The sequence below is a fragment of the Phyllostomus discolor genome, chromosome X (assembly GCF_004126475.2).
Source record: "Phyllostomus discolor isolate MPI-MPIP mPhyDis1 chromosome X, mPhyDis1.pri.v3, whole genome shotgun sequence".
Taxonomy (NCBI): Eukaryota; Metazoa; Chordata; class Mammalia; order Chiroptera; family Phyllostomidae; genus Phyllostomus; species Phyllostomus discolor.
The window spans coordinates 77,421,903-77,431,372 of NC_050198.1; the positions used below are offsets into that span (position 1 = coordinate 77,421,903).

Consider the following 9,470-nt stretch of genomic DNA (forward strand, 5'->3'; position numbering starts at 1 on the left):
CAAGATATTATATGGTTCTATTCATTCAAAAGTGATTTTTTAAACAGTACATTTATATGTAAACAACACAGATGGCTCATTATGTTTCTATTTTGTGCACTTTGGGAATTTCCAGGTCTTCTGTTTTTTAATATGCTCTGATCTCACTTGCTGTACAGAAGAATCTGCTCTAAATCTCTAATACAAGCTTTTTCCAAGGCAAGGCATGGCCACAATATTTTAATTATTCACTATATACAGTGTTGACACTATTCAGTGAGTGTTGAGAGACACCAATCTAAGATACATTACCACAATATTCCCTAGGTTAATATGTACATAAAACTATGGCTTACTTTGATACTTCACTAAATAGTAATATAGCCTGAATATTCACTTTAGGTATACTGTGCAACATTACTGCTTTTTATTCTGTGACCTACAGAATAAAAATGTGTATTAAGTCAGTAGACTGGAGAAAGTTTTCTGTGTCATCATGGAAGATATTTAGTCCTAGTAATTTAGCTTTATATTTTTGAAGGGAAAAACTAAAAGTTTATTTTTTCATGTGTGCGATGTGTAACTCATAAAACTTTTACTCCCAAAGCACCCTCCAGTGCTTATTCTGGCAGCACATATACTAAGATTGGAATGACATGGAGATTAGCATGGCCCCTGCATAAGGATGACACCCAAAGCACCTCAAGATACTCAATAAATATTAATTGCTTGATTGATAACAAAAACTGTTCTTGAGTTGTCTGTCTAGACCTCATTGATATTTTCAGGGAGCTATTGGTTCTGTCTATACTTTCATTAGTATAGTAAGGCTAAACGTGAAAAAGGCAGAATAGATTTTGATGTTCCAGAATTAGTGAGATAATTTAGTAGAGAAGCATTTCTTGAATTGCTGGTGTCAAAAAGTTTGGCATGTTTCCATAGTGCATCATTTGTTCCCAATACCTTGAACCCAGACTAAGGAAAGCACAATGAAACTTTCCAGTTCTTCCACTCTGCCTATTTAATTGGGAGGAAGAAAAAGGAATTAATAATATTTCTCACTACTCAGAAGATAGAGAAGGTCAGAGTCAGAACTGTAGAGGTTAAATGTCCATGACTTAATATAAGGTAGTTGCTTACATGTGTTCATGGTAATTGGTTGGTTGAATGCATGAGTACTCTTGCAAACATGGTGAGAGTTTTTTCAATGGTTTAGTAATGTGGTTATATATTCTTATTGTGCCATTGTATGTTTTATTTTTTGAAATAGAATTATATTTGCAAATTTTATTACTAAATACAAAGGGAGTTCACTGAATGTAGTACTACAGTATTTAGGTATATACACAAGAGATTAGAAAAGTGAATGCAATATGTATCAACTCTTCAGCTCCCTCAGTTACTAAAATCTAGTTACTCAGAAATCACATTAGAGGTACAGATTACTTTGGATCTTCTTCAGAGTTAATGTGCATAAAATATATCAAACTCCAAGAGGAAAAACTCTTTCACATACTATCCAGTTCACCTGTCTAATGAAATCACTTGAGAACTGTGAGCATAAGACTTAAACTATAAGTGGATAAATACTGTCCCTGGTTTATCAGTTGTGCAAGAGCATGACTGTATCCAGCAATTCATTTACTGTTAATGAAGCTTTTAATAATCCACTGGCTAGGCTGTCCCTTTAACTAGCAAAATCTGACCTTTAAATGGATACTATCTCTATAAATTGTTTTCTCTTGTGTTTTCATAGCACTATTATTTTCTTTTTTGGCAATTAAAATACTTTTTTAAGTTTTAAAAAGTACATAGACATTCCTGGAAAATAATCATTAAAGTATAAAGTAGAAATAGAAAATTGATTTCAGTTTAAACCAACCAAAAGAGATATGTATCACATTCATTAAAGATCTTGTTTGCTGGATTTATTATCTTTTCTTCCAAGCTCATTAAGAAAGAGTCCAGCAAAGGGCTAAGGTCTCAATTAATTTTAATGGGCATGACCAAGATTTAATAAAGTATGTGTTTTAATTGCCTGAGATTAAGTTAAATCGTAACCTTAGTTTGTTATTGATATAAATTAGATTTTGATCAAGAGGTACAGAATAGATAAAGGAATCTCTCTTATTTTCTAAGGGAAATGGATAAAGCAGATAACTTAGGCAAAAGAGCATTGATTTGTCTAGATAAAATGTTTATTAACATAAACTTCAAAAGTAAATAAAGAAAATTGGCCACTAACTAATCATTACAGTATAAGGTTTCAAATTCAAATGCTGATCCAGATATAACAGGTGGTGGATACCAAAGGTCATCTGCCATCACATTGTAACTATATAGGTAAACTATCTAAGGCTCTTCATATCTGTGTCATGGATGGCAAACTGTATAATATAAAAGCTGTCCAAAATGGTATTCCTGTAGCCTTCAATCATTAAAACAACTAGTCAAATATTTTGGAGGGACAAAGGTGTTTCATTTTCAAGATGGTATTAGGTAAACATTTTATTTGGAGAGGTTTTCCCTTGGTTCAAGTAGTGTTGGCCAGTTGCCAATAAGATGAATGCTCCATTGAATAGATTCACCTTCAGCGCTGTTAGCTAAGTAAAGCTGCCTAAGCATTTTATGTTTGGAAAGCCCAGCCCCCACAAATGGTAGAAAAATAAAACGACCTTCTTAGAGGATTCCTACTTCATTATCAGTAGGTTAGCATATTAACTTTATATAATTACAGTGAAAGGAAGAATGCGCCTCTTCCAAAAGCCAGTAAAGCATGTCTTATTTAATAATTCATGAGTGTTCACTACTAAAAATAAGTTATTTAAATTGTTCTTAAATAAACCAATGTACTTAGCTCAGTTTAGAACATAGCAATAATGAAAACAGTGTTGTGTGTATATGCGTTTGTGTGCATGTGTGTTTGCAGTGTGGTGGGTAGTTTTATGTGTTGAGTTGTCTAAGGTTTGGTGCACAACTGTTTGCTTGGTCAAACATTTGTCTGAATATGAATGTGAAATTATGTGTATGGGTGAGAAAAATGTACAATTAGTTGACTTTAAAGCAGATTACCCTCCATTATGCGGGTGGATTCCATTTAATCAGTTCAAGGCCTTACAAGCAGAGACTGAAGTTTCCATAAAGAAGACATTTTGTTTCAAGGCTGCAACATAGAAATCACTTGAGTTTCTAGTCTGCTAGCCTGTCCTATGGATTTCAGACTCAAAACTAAAACACCAATTCTTACCTAAATTTCTATCTTGCTAAGCTTCTCTACAAATATCAGAGTTGCTGTTTTCCACAAGCATATGATCATCTGAGCCAGTTCCTTAAAAAAATCAGTCTCTTTGTAGACATATAAACATATGGGGGGGACACAAAACCCATAAATTTGTAAAAAATCATGTATTTATTCTTACATATTTAAACTTTAGTCACCTTCAAAGTATTCTGCATTTGCTGTAATACACCTATCGAGACCTTCTCCACTGCTTAAAACAGATTTTGAACTCATTGATTTTGATGCCTTTTAATGCTTCTGCTATTTTGTTTCACCTATTCCACACCAGCAAATGTTTCCCTTTGAGGAATTTTTTCATCTATAGAAATAAGATAAAGTAATTCATGGTGAGATCAGGTGAATAGGGAGGGTGGGGCATGGGGGCCATGCCATTTTTGGGACAAAAACTGCTAAACACTAGGGACAGTGTGGGCAGATGTGCTTGTAAATCACCTGTCATGAAATGGGCAAATACATTGAAAGAGTCTTCAAAAAAAAAATTTCACTGAAGCAGGGTGCAACCTCTCACAACACCACCAACTAATACATTAATATAGATGGGATCCTAGAACACTCACCTAGTAGGGGAAACCTGTACTACAAGGGGCTTTCCCTCCAGAAGGTAATTCCTTTTTGTGAGGGTCCTCATACAAATATAAATCCTATTGGTTCTGTTTCTTGGGATAATCCCTACTGACTAAATTTGTCCTAGACATATATCTCACAAAGAACACATTTTATGCCATGGGCATAGCATATGAGGATGGACTACATGATATAAATCTATAAACACTGAAAAATTTCAGTGATTTTGTTCTCCCTACTGGGTACCTGGGATGGGGAAAAAAGAATACAACAAAAAGACAAAAGGTTTTAAAAATAACCTCAAACTCCAAAGTAAATGACATTTTTCTCATCATCATTCATTGTCTCAAGAAAAGCATAAAATTCAACTTTGTGACTGGCAAGGAGTCTACTAAATGAGACTGTTAAGTTTTGTAAATATCAGGCATGTGTGTACCTGACACACACTATTAAGAGAACTTTTGCTTTGAGTTTTCTCAACTAATTATATGACTTCCACAATGCCTGAGACTTATTTTGAATTGACATCATATCCAACTTGCTTCAGCAAACAAATAATTACAAAGATTAATTAGGTCTTGGGCACTTTATATTCTGGGTCTGTGACTTTTCCAGCTCATGACATAGTTTGTGCAGTGAACTTGAATCATTTTGCACTAGCTGTGACAATGACAAATGCATGTGTCTATATGTTGGTGTGTATTCTTTTTGGGTTCTCAGGCTGAGCTTGGTAATGGCTACAGAATCAACACAGCTAATTGGAAATGATGTATGAAATTTAAAAATCTCTGGCCAGTGAATTCAGAGAAAGCAGACTAGAGAGGAAAGGCTGTGCAGAGCTGCTCTGCAGTTTAGTTCATGAATATCTCGATATGCTGCTAAATCATGGAGGGGAAGAATGAAACCCTCCAAATATGGGAGTATTAAACTTTTCTTTATTGCATTCGAGTCTTTTTTGCCATTTTGTCTTAAACTTACTTTAAAACACATGATAGGTGTTTTAATTGTGGGAATTAAAAACAATAAATACTGGTGTTTAAATCCCTAGAGACAATTTGGGAAATAGAGTACTTGGGATCCTTGCCAGGGGCAAGTCATTTAATCTCAGAGAGGTTTTCCTCACTATATTCTCCCTAAATAACTTGCATATGATATGTCTACTGTTTCCTATACCTACAATCATCTTCTTCTTATTTCCATTCATTTGTGATTTTTGTGTATAATTAATTCTAATGCAGAATGTGTTGTTACCTTTTGATTCAGTAAATTGAATGAAATACGCAGTCAGTTTTTGGAAAAAAGAAGAGAGACTACTAGTTACTTCACTGAATCACTAGCCTCCTTAGTCTAAGGTCTGGCCAGTATATTTTGAGAGATTACTTTGTGATACCTTAGAAGATTATAGTGCTTAAGATTTCCCAACTGGAGTTGGATTGCCAGCACTTGAATTATGGTTCTAATCTTTGCTAATATGTGTCCTTGGTAAAATCATTCATCCTCTTTGTGCTTCCCCACTCCCATCCATAAAATCATCATATTCTAGTACTTATACCCTTATTGTAAAAACTACTGTTTTGATGATTAAATGAGATGATAAATGTAGCACTTTTTAGAGAATGCCTGATAGATAAAGACAGCTGAGCCATATGTGGATTTCCTTTTTTTCTCTTTTCCCTCTAGTTTTTTTGGGGGGTATAATTAAAGAATAAAATTGTTTTATATTGAATGTATACATATGATGATTTAATATATGTATACACTGTGAAATGATTACTACAATGTTTTTGATAATGCTTCAGATCTACTATCAGCAATTTTCACCTATACAGTAAAGTGTCAACTATAATCTCTATGTTGTATTTTAGATTCTCAAAACTTGTTTATAACTGAAAGTTTGCACACTTTCACTAGCATATCCCAGTTTCTCTACATCCTAGCCCTTGGCAACCACCATTCTGTTCTCTTCTCATGAGTTTAACTTTCTTTCTTATTATTTTTCTTATTATCCTCCTCTAATATAATCTTGAGAAATAGCAAAGCAAAGACTATAGGCACAGGAAAAGGGAGTGCTCCACAGAATTCTGGTTCTACTTTTAACCTCTATATGGTTACAATAGGTGTATTAGTCAAAGGTTAATCATATTTGATATTTTACTCTTTTCTGAATTATAAAGAATGCAATTATGATTTTAATTTTGTAAGTGGTAGTTATATTTACCCTTTTTGTGACATTTTGAATATTATAATAATGTTTCAAAGGCATGTGACTGAATATGAGATTGGATTTGTCTGAAATCTATAAAAATTGAAAATGTTATCATACCACATATAAACATATTGTTTCATCAATTCCCTGGACTTTAAAATTAAAGAACATCATTTGGAAAATTCAATAGTCTGATATTTCATATAACAAGTATTAAACACATAAAACTTATTATCTGAATATTAACCACAAGATAAAGGCACATTTTTATTATAGGAATTTTAGTGACTTTATAGATTTTAAAGACAATGACACTTTAAGGAAAACTATAATGAAATCAGGACATATGTTCTTCCACAATATGAGTAGCTAGAGCATTTAGGCCACAATCTTCATAAATGATGGTGAAGACCCAGTATGTCCACACTAACATAGGAGAGAAATTTAATTCAAAATTTCAAATATTGTCCTTAAAATGAAAGTAACATTTCCCATGTCTTAAAAGTCATTTTCAAAAACAATGTATTTGCTTTATAATTGTATCATAGAAGTGTATCAGCATTTAACTAGTTATTGCTCATGCAGCTTATGTATAATTTAACCACTATAAATAATGCTTATATAAGTGTATTTGTTTAAGATTTTTAATGCAGTTTTGGATTGGCTTCTGTAGGATATATTACTAGAAACATTATCACTGTGCGATGAATGTATGCTTTGAATTCCTAAAAGCTCATATTTTACTCTCTCTCCATGTTTGCACAACCACCAACATTGAATTTTCTCTTTTTAAACTCCACAAAAAATTTAGCAGGTTTAAGACCCAGCATCTTTCTGTGACATTTGACTTGTCCCATTTAAAGAGTGTAAGATCAAATAGGGTAATGATCAGAAATTGTCAGAAAATGGTATGTAACTTAGGACTTCTTGTTACAATTAACCCATTTGAGTTAGCTTACAAGACAGATACAATTTATTATAAATATACAGGATTTTTTGAATTATTTTATTGTTGTTCAATTACAGTTGTCTGCATTTCCCCCCACCGCTCTGCCCTACCCCAGCCAAACCCACCTCCCTCCCTTGCTTCCACCCTCCCACTTGGTTTTGTCCGTGTGTCCCCCATAGTTGTTCCATAAATAAGAAGGATTTTTAAGGAACCCAATGACAGAAGAAAAACCAAGGATGTTTTCAAGGCTTTTAAAATTTTATTTTATTCCATTGTCTTTCTCTTCGGAACAACTTTGCTTCTATAGTTCACATGAGTGAATTTATATGTTAAAGGCATAAAAACTTGAAGAGAAACTAATATAGTTATTTTACTTGCAGTTAACAATTTCTGAAGAAAGATATATGATTAGTTCAGCTTGCATCAGACAGCCATCTATCATCTTGTCAAACTAAAAACACTGTTGAAATGTAGAATATTCCCATAAACTTAGTATATAGCCAAATGATCCAAAAAGATTCCAATGTTAATTATTTAATGATGGTGACTCTAATAGATTTAGATGTGTCAGTTATCTTCAAATGCTGTCCATGTTCTCAAAATATAACATTTGCTCTTCAACAACGTTTTTTTTAATTAGATTTTATTTATTTATTTTTAGAACAGGAGAAGAGAGGGAGGCAGAGAGGGAAAGAAACATCAATGTGTGGTTGCCTCTCACATGGCCGGCACTGGGGACCTGGCCCCCAACCCAGGCATGTGCGCTGACTGAGAATTGAACCAGCAACCCTTTGGTTTGCAGCCTATGCTCAATCCACAGAGTTATCCACTGAGCTACACCAGCCAGAGCTTTAACAATGTTTAAATGAGATCTTATCATGAGTCTAAATCTTTCTATACTTAGAGATTCTTTTCCCAACTCTTTTTCTTGAGTATGAGTGAATAGGTGATAACTTCTGGAAGCTATGTATTCAAGTATCACATTGTATCTATCTATCCTTCAAGTTTCAACCTTTGAATTTTATAGTGAAACCATATAATGTTAAGGTTTTTTAAATAATTCATATAAAATTGTGTAAAAATTAAATAAGGCATGAATATATCTTTTGTAGTAGATATGGAAATAATCTTCTTGAAATATTTATATGAAAAGAGATTTTCTCTCTCTCCCCTCTATGTTCTACATCTAAAACATGATTTTATAGAATAGCAAACTGAGATAGAAAATATTAAATGACTTCTTTGAGGCCACACATATATCTAGAAGTAATGTCTGGACTAGAACTTTTCTCTTAATGTTAGGCCACTATTTCTCTTCAACATATCATAAAATTTATTTTTATATCTCTTAGTAAATGAAAGTATTATTTGGATATCAGACATTTGTAATAAATCACTTTTTAGTAATTAATAGAAGCACATATGCAAAATGGGTATAACATATTGCAAATGGAGTCTAATTAAAAAGAAGCCTCAGGTTAGAAAATACATTTACTGAATGATGGGATTTCTGGGTATTTTCCCCCATTAAGTTCCATTAGGTAGTTATTCTGTTAGCCTTTAGCATGAACAGAAAGAGACGTCTCTGAGATGTATGACCAGTTCAAGAGGAAAGACCTAAAAAGAATAATCTCAAAGAATTACTAGTCATCTGAGGAAAACCTCTGTAGAAAAATAGAGATCAAAAATAGAGATGAAAATAGAAAAATAAAGGGAATTTTAAGGAAAGAGAGTCTTAGGTTTGGTTTCTTAGAAACAGAATTTCAGATAGAATTCTTCTGAAAATAATTACTCTGGTGGTCCTTGAAGAGGATTTGTGTTACTCTACCTCAACCACAGTTCAGGACAGGAAAGAAAGTAAGTGAGCTTTTGGACTCAGTTGTACATTAGCTATTGTTTAGCCCAACAGGGAGCAATGAATCATAATTATACCATAAATTTGGTCTCACTTTGGGACAAGGTGACAGGTTTTTTTGTACCCATGTTGTTAGTCAGTCATTGAAGCCAGCTGGCAACTTGGAAAAAAGATTAAATTTATGGTCAAGGCTTTTCTGTTTTAACTGAGTACAGTCCTCTGGAACTGGGAGAGTTGTGGGCCCTGGGAAGCACTCATCCCAGCATCTAGAGAAGGCCTGCATGAGCCAAGTGAAGGAGATGCTAATAGGAAAAAACAGTATCTTCTGTATAGAAAATTTGAAAGGAGGAAGAAAAAGCTCCCCAAAATAATCATCACATCATCAGAAATAAAGAAAAATATATCTATGTAATCAAAACAAAAAAAGCATTCTTGAAAATTAAAAACATGGTAGCAGAAATAAAAAACTCAGTTTGAAGTTTAGATATTCAAGTTGAGGAATTATTCCAGAAAGTGGAAAAATGGTAAAAAAAAGGAAAATAGGAGTAAAAGAAAATTAAAAACAAGCCTAAGAATCTTTATATCTGCATTATAGGAGTTCTAACAAAGACAATAA

At 33.2% G+C, this 9,470-nt stretch overlaps 1 non-coding gene across 1 annotated transcript; it reads left to right on the top strand.

Moving 5' to 3' along the window:
- Positions 1-595: 595 nt before the first annotated feature.
- On the top strand, positions 596-703 carry LOC114505834. The gene has a single exon (XR_003685300.1). It is a non-coding gene; the product is annotated as a U6 spliceosomal RNA (small nuclear RNA).
- Positions 704-9,470: the final 8,767 nt, after the last annotated feature.